The sequence below is a fragment of the Manis javanica genome, chromosome 5 (genome assembly GCF_040802235.1).
Source record: "Manis javanica isolate MJ-LG chromosome 5, MJ_LKY, whole genome shotgun sequence".
NCBI lineage: Eukaryota > Metazoa > Chordata > Mammalia > Pholidota > Manidae > Manis > Manis javanica.
The window spans coordinates 17,676,191-17,689,119 of record NC_133160.1 but is presented as its reverse complement, the minus strand read 5'-3'; the positions used below and the strand labels follow the sequence as shown (position 1 = coordinate 17,689,119).

The window sequence follows — 12,929 nt, the reverse complement described above, 5'->3', positions numbered from 1 at the left end:
ACTGCTCCCTCGCTGGGTTTGTTTTCCCAAATATATTATTTCTTTTTTGTTTCAGATATCCACTCAGCAAATAGATCAGACCAATTCTTCCTTCCAAATAACTCTCATATGCTCCTAATTCTCTTGCATTTCTATTGCTCTAACTTTTATAATAATCCCCCAAGTGATTTTTCAGCTTCTCACCTTCACCTTTTGTACATCAGATTCATTTTCCTAAATTGGACATTCTCTCCCTACTTGAGAATCAGCACTCAGCCCTTCTTAGCTGCAGATGGTTTTTAGCCCTGCGGATCCAGCTCGAACTGCCACCTTCCCAGTCCTCTGAACCAGTTTCTTCCAAGACAGGGCAGCTGGGGTTGTCTTATACTTAAACACATCTAAGTCCTGCTGTCAGACCCTCCATTGCTGCAAAGGCTTCCCCACAGTCTTCAGACCTTTTACAATCTTGGTCCCCTCTCTTCTGCTCTCATTATCTCCACCCTTTTATCTACTCTTGTCTTTGCAGTCTGGAGTCCTTTCCATCTTAAAACACTGAAATGTCACCAGAAAAAGTGTTTGACTCATAGAGACTAGGGTTTGAATCTCATTTCTAAGGAGTAATTTCTAAGTCAATAAACCACTCCATCATCCATTCTTTTGGATATAAAAGGAGGCTGCTAATACCCATTTTAGACAACACTGTGGGAACTAGATAAGAAAACAGAGCCAAAGTCCCCAGTGACCAACAGAAAATGCTCAACAAATGCCCATCTCTCTTTTTCCACTTCTAGGCTGTACTTTGGTTAGTATCCTCTCTGCCCCTACATTTTATGTCATTGCTTTACTCACCAGCCTCCTCTTATCATAGTCTTTATTTTCTCCCCCACTAATGATATATGTTGAACCAATCCACCCTGTAATGACAATGGGAGCAAATAAAATTCAGATTATACTTACATGCACTTGGACAACAAGTAGCATGGTGTCAAATGTACAATGAAGCAACTATCGAAAAAACAAGGAGGCATCAGTGGAAACACATTCATAAAACAAGGACACAATCTCACCTTCCTTAGGCTGATACGCTTTTGCAGGAAATAAACATAGGCTAAAAATAGAAAAGATGATTTTATAAGACATCCATATAACATCTATAAACATCACCCACATATTAGCCAACACAGAAAATCTCAGTAAGTTCCAAACTCAGAAATCAATTTGACAACAAAAAATTGTTTGCACTATTCAGAGCCCAATTCAAATTCTTCCTCTTTCAGAGAACCTTCTCCGAGATCTCCCTGCAGCATGGACATGATTATGTTTCTAAAGCCCAGCTGGCTTCGCCTCTCATAGAGCTTCTGAGGTTCCTAAATGCACCCTTTCCCCATGCCCTATCTTTAAAAATTGTCAGAAAGTTTGTTTCACTCATGAATCCATTTGTTCAAAGGGCTAATCGTTTATTCATCCATTTAAGAAAAATAACCCCAAAGGCATCCTAATAACTAATGCTTACTCCAGGAATCACTCTGGATTAGGTCCACCCCATGAATGGTTTGCAATTTAGCAACTTTGTGTCAGCAACTCGTATTGGACAGCACGTTCCATAGGTTTTAGAGTATTAAGAAAAACAAGTTAGGGCATGTGCTTCATGAAGGGGGCAAGAATGAGTGTCATATCGCTATGTATTTGAGATGTGAAGAATACCTTGAGTCCTGGCCTCTTCTCTAGAACCACAGGGACCTACATTTCCCACGTTACCTCTCCTGCTCACGGACGAGCCTGAGCAGCTCAGCTGGCCACACCTTTGCATGATGCCATCTCACTCCACTTCCCCCACCTGCCTCCTCTCCTCGGGCTGCTCTGACCACCCCAGCCAGGACGAGCCTTGCCTGGAAGGACCCCGTCCACCAGGACTCTAAGGGGTCTTCCTGTGTCCCTCTCAGGGTCTTCTGTGTCTGTTTTGTCCCGGTCCTTCCCAGATAATATCTCTGATACCAGCTACAAATACAGCCTTGCCTCTCCTCCATCAGACCCAAACAAAGCAGGCTCATCCTTACCAGGAAGTGGGTTCTCAGATTAGCTTCACTCTCTCTGGCCTGGATGTGCCTTATCCACTTGGCAGCTAATTAACCATCACCTACTAAGTGCCAGGTGGTAGTAAGCGTCTTGAGTTCAGAGATGAATCAGACACAATGTAAGTTCTTTAAAGAATTTTTAGATTAGTGGGAAAGATAAACCCCTTTGCAAATAATTATAATAAACACAATACAACTTGCTAAGGGCTCAGTTAATGCGATATATATGTTTTGGGCTTTTGTGCCAGTTAGGAGCCACACCTGCTCCTAATTCTCACTCATTCTTTCACTCGACAAGCATTTATTGAGCACCTAATATATTCCAGACACTAGGAATGCAGCAATGAAAACACAGACATACTTTTCTCTATCACAGAACTTACAGTCTAGTAAGAGGGACAGATAGTAAATGACTAATTACATAATTACAACTTGTGATAAATTACTTTGTTAATTCTACAAATATTTATCGAGTGCCTGCAATATCCCAGGCAACTGCTCTAAACACTGTGGACACAATGACAAAGCTACACACCTTTCCTATCTTCCTAGGCCTTCTAAAGAGCAGTCAAGAAACAAAATAAAAAGGCAACACATATCGTAAGTTGGTGGTAAATGTTAAGGGAAAAAAAGTGTCAAGCAGAAAAAGAGGGTATTAAATAACAGGGGAGGGAGAGGGTGTGAAATGAATGAGAGGGTCAGGGATGGCCTCCCTGAGTAAGTGGCTTTTGTAAGAGGACCTTGAGGCAGTGAGAGAGCAGGGCATGAGGATACCTGAGAAACAAGAACTCCTGCAAGAGGGAATGGCAAGTGCAAAGGCCCTGAGGCAGCAGCATATCTGGTAAAAGAAAATTCAGCACAGTGATAAAGCAGAGCAGGAGTGTCCACTTGGGGTGCTCAACAAAGGCCTCTGTGAGAAGATGATCTTTAAGCTGAAGCAGGACACCGAGGCAGTGTTCCTACATGGCTTCTGTGACTCTGTTCCATTTGGGATTTCTGTTTCTCAAGCTGACAGCTTTCTGTGCCTAAAAATTCATTCCTGAGAACAAGCCTGCTCCAATTGTGGCCAAGCCCTCCCAGCTCCCTCTTCCCCAGCACACCTAACCAGGGTCCTGCTCCAAACCAGATGTCACCCTGGCATAATCATGTCCTGGAGTTATCTGATCCTACTGCCCATGCCCCATCCCCACAATGCCCCACAGCAGAGAGAGACTAACCTGGCACCTTTCTTATGTCCATTTGGCTGACTGGGGCCCCTTTCTCCACCACTGGCCATCTTTCCACTCTAGTCCCATCAGCTGTTCCTGTTCCAAATGCTTCATGCTCTGAGGTCCCAGCATGCTTTGCAGCTGGTCCTGGCCAAGTTATGACACATTCACACTTCCCTGAAAAAGGAAATATAGCTTCAATATATATATATAGCAGCAATATAGCTTCTGGAGACTTGATTATTTATGGGGCTTCAGTCTACTTGGAAAGCCTACAGAGAAAAATGGCAAAGGAACAAGAATTATGACAAGTTATATTCAGTGATCACTTGCCATTTACTAGCTGTACGTCTCTAGGAAAGTTGACTTCACTGAGCTTCAGTTTTCTCATTTGTAAACTGAGAATTCCTTTTCTGCTTCACAGCTTTTGAAGGATTCAGTAAAATAAATTAATTGAAGTACCTGACACATAATAAGTGTTCCAAAGAAAGTTTGTTGAATATGAAACTTCAGTCCCTCTTTGGTTGATGCCAGGGGTCAACAATTTATAGCCTATGGGTCAAATCTGGCCCATGGCTTGTTTTTATGAATAAAGCTTTATTGGAACACAGCCAGACTATTGTTCTTTTGTGCTACAAAAGCAGGGTGGAATAGTTAGTACAAGGCCTAAAATATTTAATGTCTGGTCCTTTACACAAATAAATAAACCTCTGGTTTATACTATCATGAGACATTCTAGTATTATGGGTAAGCACAGGCTTGGGAACCAGGATGCCTAGATTTAAATGCTAGTTCTATCACTTACTAGCTTTAGAACTCTGAGCAAGCTATTTAACTTATCTGCACCTTAGTTTCCACATCTGTAAAGTGGGTATACTAGTTTATCACATTAGGCTGATGAAAGAAAAATGGGCCAGTCTAGTGAAGTGCACAGCATATTGCCAGGCCATAGGTTAGTGTTAACCAATGTAATGGTTGTTATTGTGAATATTATATAACATTATATTTGCTTCCCAAGGAGTTTCTCCATCAACTAGGGCTACAGATGGTTCTCAGAATTAACCTGAAACCCAAGGACCTTGCCTAAAATGGCATATAAACATCCCTCAAGGTGGCTCGTGTATGGCCCAGGATCTGGCCCCACTCTCTATTTCTTCTCCTGGCTGCTCTCTGTCATCTCCTCCTGGTTGGTAATGTGGCCAGAAGAGGCTTTCTTGCCATGCCTTTTGTAGGTGTGGGCATGAGTCACCACTGAGCCTCATCTGCTAATGAGGATGCACTTGCTTCAGTCTGATTGGTAAGAGCACATGGGATGATCATTGGCATGCAGCGCAACCCTCCTTCAGCTCTGAGGTCCATCAAGCGAAGGGAGGTGAAGCATCCTCTAGTGGCCTCTGTGTGCACATGAAGGCTTATAGAGCAGAAATTTTCTACAAGGTCAAGGGCTACAATGACAGCTCAGGTCCGGAGTAGCACTGGGACAGAGCAAGAACAGGTGCCCAATGACCTGGGGGAGGCCACCTCCTGAAAACTGGAAACCCTGCTGTCGAGTACACAAAAGTTTAAACAGAAGAACTCCTGTTAAAGAAACAAGGTCAGGCAGGTGAGGGTCAATAGCCCCAAAAGCATCAACAGCCAGACAGTGGGATAGAGACCCAGAACTACTTGCCCAGAGAAAATAGAGGAATGTCCAAAGAGACCAGGAAGAAGAGGAAATGTAGGTGTGTGTATGAGCATGTGTGTGAGTGCATGTGTGTGTTTGCACATGCATGCATGAACATCCAAGCTCTGTAGCCATTCAGTGACAGGTTGGTGCAGAACCACCTGGATACATTTGATCCTTCTACAATGCAGGACTTCTAACATTTCTGAAACGACTGACTCCAATTTCCCTTGCCTATAAAATTAATGGCACTATTCCTGGATCAACATAATCTAACAAAATATTATACTTTTTCTATTTTGGAATAGCATTTATACAAAAAAAATCTTATCAAACTATAAATTTAATCACACAGGTTTCCATGCTGGTTTTACAGACAAGATCACAGCCTCATGTCAGCAAGCTAGCCCCAGATCTTCTGAGACTCGTGCCACCCACATCCATGGGACTTGACGCTTTTGGGCAGCCATCAAAAATGCCTGAAGAAGACTTCTCATGTGAATCAAAAGGAGTTTGATTAAGAGCCAAGCCACCTGTGGGGAGTGTAGCCGAAGCTGCTGCCACCTCACCCTGAATGGATGAAGTATTCATGCAGCAAATAGAGGGCCTCAGCACACACCCCAGGTGTGGCAATACTAGGGGGCAATAGTCCTGTCAAGGAACGCAGGTGACTGTTGAGTTGGCTTGTTTGAGCCAAGAAATTGTCTTTAGCAAATGAGGACACCTCCTTGAAACACAAAGACCTCAGCTACAAATGCCAAAAACTATCTTACCCCAAAGTAGGTAAGATAACTTTCTATCTTAAATAACCAGCCTGGTCCTGGTGAACTTTTCAAATATATAATTCAGGCATTCACTAAGGAAAAACCGAATCAGTTTCTCCTACTGACACATTCTTTCTCTGGCTTTATTTTCACTCCAGAAACAGAATTTAGTCTGGGGGCATTTGAGTCCCAATGAAGGACCTCTCCAGTCCCAGATTAGGACCTGGCATGTAGTAGGCACTCAATAAATCTGTGCTAACTTTCTGATTGGCTGTGTTCCACTCTGAGCAAAGAAACCAAAGTATTTCTTACCTTGTCTGATGCTTCTCCAATGGAATATGGTTTCAAATCTGTTCCTTCAATATTCTCTTGGCTAACAGGACTTAAATACATCTAAATGCAATATTCTGAAGGTGTTTTTTTTTTTTCTGATGATTTCGAAACAAATTTTCCATTCCAACTTAAAGATCCATTAGACCTATGCTTTCCTTGCAGCTTGTCTGGCAGTCTGTCTGATGGACTGGTAGCAGGTTTGCATCATAGTAACCAAACCCTCTGCAAATTTAGCCATGCCCAAAAGTAGGTTTCAACATGCTTAGAAACATGAACTAGGGGGCTCAAGGTAAGCATGATAGGAGAGGAAAATAATACTGCCAAATGTAGCAATTTTTGAAAAAACCTAAGATTTTCTACATGTGATTTATTGGTTAGAAATGGAACATTCTGTATCTCCACACACAGATAAGACACGTGCCTCATTCCTTTGCTGTCAGCTACAAGCCTGGGGGAAGGACCCGAACAGGCTGCAGAGAGTGTCTCTCTGAGGACCACGGTTCACAGGGGCCCCCGACTCCTCGCATTCCACCAACCAGAGAAGAGAGGGGAGAAGGAGCAGCCTGGGAGACAAGTTCTTCCCTCCCTCTTCTTGAGGGCATTTAACCAGCTGGCACTTTGCAGATGTTCCATGTTAGGCCTGAAGCTGAAACTGAAGGTAGGATTCAGATCACTGAACAGAGAGCTGGAAATGCTCCTTCCCGAGGCAGGAAGATGGTCTAAGTCAAGATTCAGCATCAGGTACTTTGCGGACCTTCCCTTTCAAGTACCCACAGTGAGTCTGCCCCAGTTATAGACGTTTCCCAAGTGCCTAATGTGAGGCCAGACCAGTGCTGGGTGATTTTGGAGGGAACCACCCGTTATTTCAAGTCCTTTATTTCATTTGATCTTCCCAGCAGCCTCTCACACATGTAACGCAGGGAAGTTTCTTACGAGGTCCAGTCCTAGGGGCTGGGGGATATGGTGGCAAGCAAAATCCAAGAAAGGGAACTCAGAAGTTGACAAAGGAGATGGCCGTTCAGCAGACAATGACATCGACTGAAGTTCTATTTCAAAGCAAGTTAAGTGTTTGGAGGGAGAGGACCAGGGTCCTAGGCAGGTTCTGGGAAGCACAGCATAGTGGCTAAGATTGGAGATGTCGGAGCCAAAAGGCTGGAGGTCAAATCCCAGCTCTGCCAGCTCTGCTGTGGATCCCTGGCCAAGTCCTTCTGTGCCTCATCTGTAAAACAAGGCTAATCACAGCACCTACATCATGTGGTCATTATAGGATTAAGTGAGATCATTTTTGTGCAATACCTGGAATGGTGCAGTGTGAACATGTAGCTAAGGAGCATGTGCTGAGGAGCCCTGAGGATGGCAGGCCACTATTCCCATCCCGCTGACAAGGGGAATGGCGTTCATTCAGGGCCATGTGCAGACTACACCAAGGTCACATACTGTTGCTGAGGGAAGCCCTACCTGCTGCACGCCAAACACGGCCAGCTTCTCCCTTTACCAGGCTGCCTGATGGCTTGGCAAAGGGACTCACCAGGGAGGCCCAGCCTCGGGCAGAGCTCACTATCACCTCCACAGAAGCAGCCTGGCTATCATAACACATCTCTGTTTAAGAAACATAAACCACTCTTTGGCAGCTTCTCAAGTAAATGTCAGAGCCCATAAAGCGCTCCCTCCCCTCACCCCACTTTCCAGCCCGGACTGCAAGACCCAGCCTTAGGGGGAAATACACTGGAGCTCACCCAGCAGGTTTCCCCAACAGCCACGCCAGGGCGGGCAGGCCCCAAGGAGCCCAGCCTGGGAGGCCCACCCTCCTGGCTGCCAGTGCCCCCTCTGACCCCAGAGGGAGGCGTCCCTCTCCTCCTGTCTGAACCTGCTGCTTGGGAGGGGCTGATGTCACTCATCCTGCGCATAGCTGCAGGCCACCCCGGGCTCCCAGCAGTATTCACCCAGAGCTCCGCACAGGCCCTGCCTCCTCCCGCTGGCATCCTTCCAGCCACAGCTGAGAGCCCAGCCCGGTAAAGGGATGGCCCAGTGGTGAGTGTCCCAACCCAGCAGCCTTGCCCGGGCGTGACAAGTTCTCTAGTCTGGCAGTGAGGGCTGGGCCCCAGAGCCAAATGCCCACGCTGGGTCTACCCAGGACAGAAGAGACTCAGGAAACTGGATAGCAACACCAGAACAGGCCACAGATCTCTAAGGAGTTTTTCTAAGAAGAAATCACACCCAGTTCCCAAACTGTGAGCGCAAATGACTACAGAGAAAACCCCTCACTGTGCCGACTCTTCCATTTCTAATTAGGCTCCTGGCACCCCTGGGCTACCTCAGGGACAGGTCAGGGCTCCTGAGGACAACAAAGGTGGCAAGAAAGCAGGTGCTTGATCAGAGCTGGCAGAACAAACTGAGGACTCCAAAGGGCAATCAGATATAGCACAAGAAAGAAAATTTAAATTAAAGCGATGACCAGAGCTGACATGTATGATGCTCTGGTTCTGTCTTCGGAAAGATGCTAAACATTTTACATGCATGAGCTCACAGAAACTTTACAACCAGTAGGAAAGGGTGGTATTGATATTTTCCACTTTCCAGATGAGGAAGCCTGAGTCTGATAGAGAAGGGACTTACCCAGAGGTATTCAGATGCAAAGTGGAAGACCTCCAGACCTCATTCAAATCTGGTACGCCTAACCCCAGGACTGATGCTCCAATGGACAGGGGGGCCAGGGGTCTCCCTGCTCCTCCCTGGGCTACTGGGTCAGGGTTCTACAAACAGTAGGAACTAACCTCTTTGCTTCTGTCATCTTCACCTGGATCTCGAAAGCTTTAGCTCTAACACCAGACGTGAACATTTAACACATCTCATTTGGGTGCTTGGGGCTGACAGAATCCTAGTCATTGACAAAGTAACAGCGGTGTGGGAGTTTTAGAGTCAGACCTGGGAATGTTTCCTAGCCACGCAACAGTCTGGTGGCCTTGGTAATGTTCTTATACTTCTTTGGGCCATAAGCTTCTTATCTATAAACCAGAGGTAATTAGCATCACTTCAGTGAGCCAGGCAGGAGTGGGGGCAAGATGGGATGTATACCTGAAATGCACTGGTGGGCTTGAGTGCAAACACTATGAAGGCAGGAAGCAGTTATATCTTGTCCCTGCATCTAGTCCTCTGCTGATACATGCTTTGCTCAATAGAATTCTATTGAAGAATCTAGTTTACAAAATTACTTGTCAGTATACACAGCTATACATGTAGAGGGTTATACAGACAAGCAGCAGGAAACAGCACATCTGACCATGGCTGGGGTGTGGCTCAATAAATGTGAGGGCTTGCATGGACTAGAGTGCTAGGTAGTCATGAAAAAGAGCACAGCAGCTCTGTATGGAGTCATGTAGAAATGTAAGTAGGGCAGGTGGAGTAGGGAGATGGCAAAACAATTTGCAGTTTTGGTAACATGCCTGGAAAAAGGTCAAGAGATGAATCTATACTAGTCTACTAGGAGTGGTTACTTCCACCTGAGATTAAAATTTCAACAAGGAAGCGTGAGTGGAGATGGAGCCGTGGAGGTGGTGCGGGGATATTTTTGCTTTTTACCCAGTGCCCTTTTGCATTGCTTAATTTGTTTCAACAAAGAGTCTGAGATAATCTGCTATATAAAAAGACACTCAGAATTATTCTTCCATCTTAAACAAACATCTCAAGTGCCCTGCATAAAAGAGGCCCCATAAGTGTTCATCCCCATCCCTCCCTTGCCCCTAAAGAATATTTGTCACATCTCTGCATCTCTGTGACCAGAATGAGACATGCAAAGATCTGCAAAGTCCTACTAAAGTGGGTTTGTCCCTCAGCGTGTGTGGTCCTGGAATATCTGATAGCACCAGTCTTCCAGGGTTTTTCTGGCTTTGTCTTGAAAGAACACAGGGGCTGAAAGGACACCCCCTGATGTGTCCCAAGGCAGAAGCAGACCATGGGTGCTTTGGCTAAATGTGAAGTAAAAGGTTTGGGTGGGCTCTTGGGGCTCATTTTCCTTCAAAATAATTCTCATCTGAGGTTTTCACTTGGCCTTGGTGCCAAGGAATATTTATTAACCAAAAAGTCTTACCAAAAGTTACAACTCCAATTTGAGAAGTTTAAAGTCAAAGGCAGAAGTAAAGAAGGTTACAGTGGCAACTCAGGGGAGTCGTGTCCAGAGTCACCACCCAGAGGGCTGAGTTAACACCCACTCAGAATATCCAGGTTCCCTTACAACTAACCTACCCTCAGTTGACTGCACTTGTGTATCTAATTAACCAAATAATTATATAACTTCTTTAGTCTTTGCTATCTATGCCCAGCCATCTCCAGACAGACCCTGACCTTGGTAAAGGGGATATAAAGAACAGGAATTAAGAAATAAGCATTTAGGAACCACCCAACTTGTTTCTGGAACTACTCTAGATATTTGACAGAACATCTCTTTTAAACGTCACAGTATTTTGTGAGGTAGATCTGATTACCCCCATTTTACAGGTTAAGTGAGGGTTCCACAGGATTTAAAGCAAGACCAGGAAGGGAATTTAGGTTTATCTTTCTCCAAATCCCATCCTCATCCCATACAACACACACACACACACCCCTACCACTTTTCATCACTGTAACTACTTACCCAAGCAGACCACATTATAATGGGTGATGATGTTTTTGCCCCCATTGTTTTATACCCTCTGAAGGGAACTAAAAACACAATGGAAAGGGCAGGGCTGTCACTGTTTTGCAGGTCCACTGCACATGACATTCTTACAAAACAGCTTTAATACTGTGTTTGAAGGCCCTAAGTGTTCATATTCCGAATCCCCTTACACCCATAGTCAAGCTCTGTCCCACACCCCGTGCAGGGCAATCAGCCAGGCATTGACAGAAGAGCAAGCTCCTCCCCAAAACTGACAGCCCCGTACACAACTGTGGCAAAATAAAAGTGGTAACTATCCTCGCTTTTGCTCCTTCTTAGGTGCTGGTAGAGCTTAAAAGTTCCTGAGAAAGTATCAGCACAAACACCTCAAATTACAGATGAAGAACCTTCAGGCAGAGAAAGGAAGCCCTTCCTTAATATCACACAGCAAGTCAGTGGAAGATTCTGGAGTCGCTTTTCCACCTTGGTTCCCTGACCCCAGGTAATATCTTGACAAACAGACAAGCCTGTTGTTTGGATTTTTTAACAGCTTTATTGAGATATAAGAATTTACATAATATTGAGAGCATTTATGTTAAGTTTATAGTGCACTTAGGCATTAAGTTCAATGATTTTTTGTAAATTTACACAGTTGTACAACCATCATTTACCATCTTATTTTAGAACATTCCCATCACCCTGAAATAGCAACTTTGAGCCAACTCCTCACTCCTATCCCAGGCCCAGACAACTACTAGTCTATTTTCTGTCTATAGAGTTGCCTCTTTTGAATATTTTATATACATGGACTTATACAATATGTGCCCTTATGTGGCTGGTTTCTTTCACTTCACATGATGTTTTGAGGTTCATCCATGTTGCTTCATGTATTCATACTCCATTCCCTTTTATTGGCAAATAACATTCCAGTATATGAATTGCTACATTTTATTCTCCATTTACTGGTTTGTGGATATTTGGTTTATTTTTACTTTCTGGCCTATTGTATTTTTAATGTATATGCTGACCCCAAATGACTGGAGACACCGCCATGTGTATTAAGGATTTTGTGGCCACATCGAGACTCAGTGGAAAGAGGGCTCTTACCCATTAGTGATGTCTGCCACTGGTGAAGGAGTAGAAAACTGTGGTATGCATGCCAAGAGTGATTACACCATTTCCAAAGAAGTATCTTCTTGTCCTAAATGGAATATCACATTTTCCCTGAGAAAGGAGTTAAAGGAAGGCAAGATGTTGCAACTAAGTAGAATCATGCTCATTTTGGGGGAAGAACATACCTTCCATGGTATAGTTTATTATTAAACAATCAGTGGTTGGGGCTTCCTTAGCATATTTTTCTGGAAAGGCAATGGAGCCACACTGTCGTGATTCCTTCAGCCCAACTCCTTCCCAGGGTCAGGACTGGCATCATTTATGTGACCAAGGATTGGCAAACTCAGCCACATTATGACCCTAAGTGGCTGATGAGTTGGCATTCCTGGTGATAATATCAACAGCGAAGACTTTTTCCTTTTTTTAAGTAAAAGTAGTAAGGTTTGTTCTCTACTTTTGGGAATGAGAGAGTAGACTTAACTGCTTCAAAACTCAGTGGTCTTGGTGATGTCTTGCATTGTTGGCTATGAGAGAAGGTACGGGAATTGGAATGAGCCTGATGGAAGAATGAGGAAATTGTGGTTTGTGTGAATATGTCCCAAGCAAAGAATCTGGTGTTACTTTAGGAGAATGCAAAGAAAACATTGTTGATGTCAGGGGGAAAATGGGTAGAAAAAGCAAAGTCTTAGAGAAGGAAGAGGAACAAGGCAGAAATTGATGAACAAAGAGTCAAATAAACCACAAATGTCAAACCAATACCCAGCCCACAACTATTTGCTATTGTCCCACACTCTTTTTCAAAAGAAAATGAGTTCCAACATTTAAAAATCAGGAGACTTTATATATAAATTTATGAATTCCCTATTTGTTTTTAAAAAGAGAAAAGGAACAAAGTCTGGCAAACATTTGCTATAACATACTAATGGCTATTTCCAGTGGATGGAGCATGCATGCTACACTTTGCCACAGTCCCCACCACACCTTATTGCCTGATATACAGCTGCTTCACAGGTTTACAGGACCCTTTGTGACTACAACATCTGAAATAGCTATGCATATTGGCCCAGTCATCTCAGCTATCCTGCTGAGCACCATCTTTCAAAGAGTAAAATGAAACACATAAAGTTGAAGTGACTTCCTCAGGATCACCATCAATAAGGG

The 12,929-nt window shown here is 44.2% G+C and overlaps 1 long non-coding RNA gene across 3 annotated transcripts in view; it reads right to left on the bottom strand.

Annotated features, from left to right (window-relative positions):
• The window catches only part of LOC140849467 (uncharacterized), a 30,171-nt gene extending 23,724 nt beyond the window's left edge, over positions 1 to 6,447 (bottom strand). Inside the window, exons 1-3 of one of the 3 annotated variants that reach the window (XR_012131347.1) lie at positions 6,002 to 6,447; positions 3,272 to 3,439; positions 1,047 to 1,087 (exon numbers count right to left, since the gene is read on the bottom strand). This is a non-coding gene — a long non-coding RNA (uncharacterized lncRNA). The remainder of the gene's footprint in view (positions 1 to 1,046; positions 1,088 to 3,271; positions 3,440 to 6,001) is intronic. The other 2 variants (XR_012131348.1, XR_012131349.1) reach the window with 2 other exon arrangements.
• Positions 6,448 to 12,929: the final 6,482 nt, after the last annotated feature.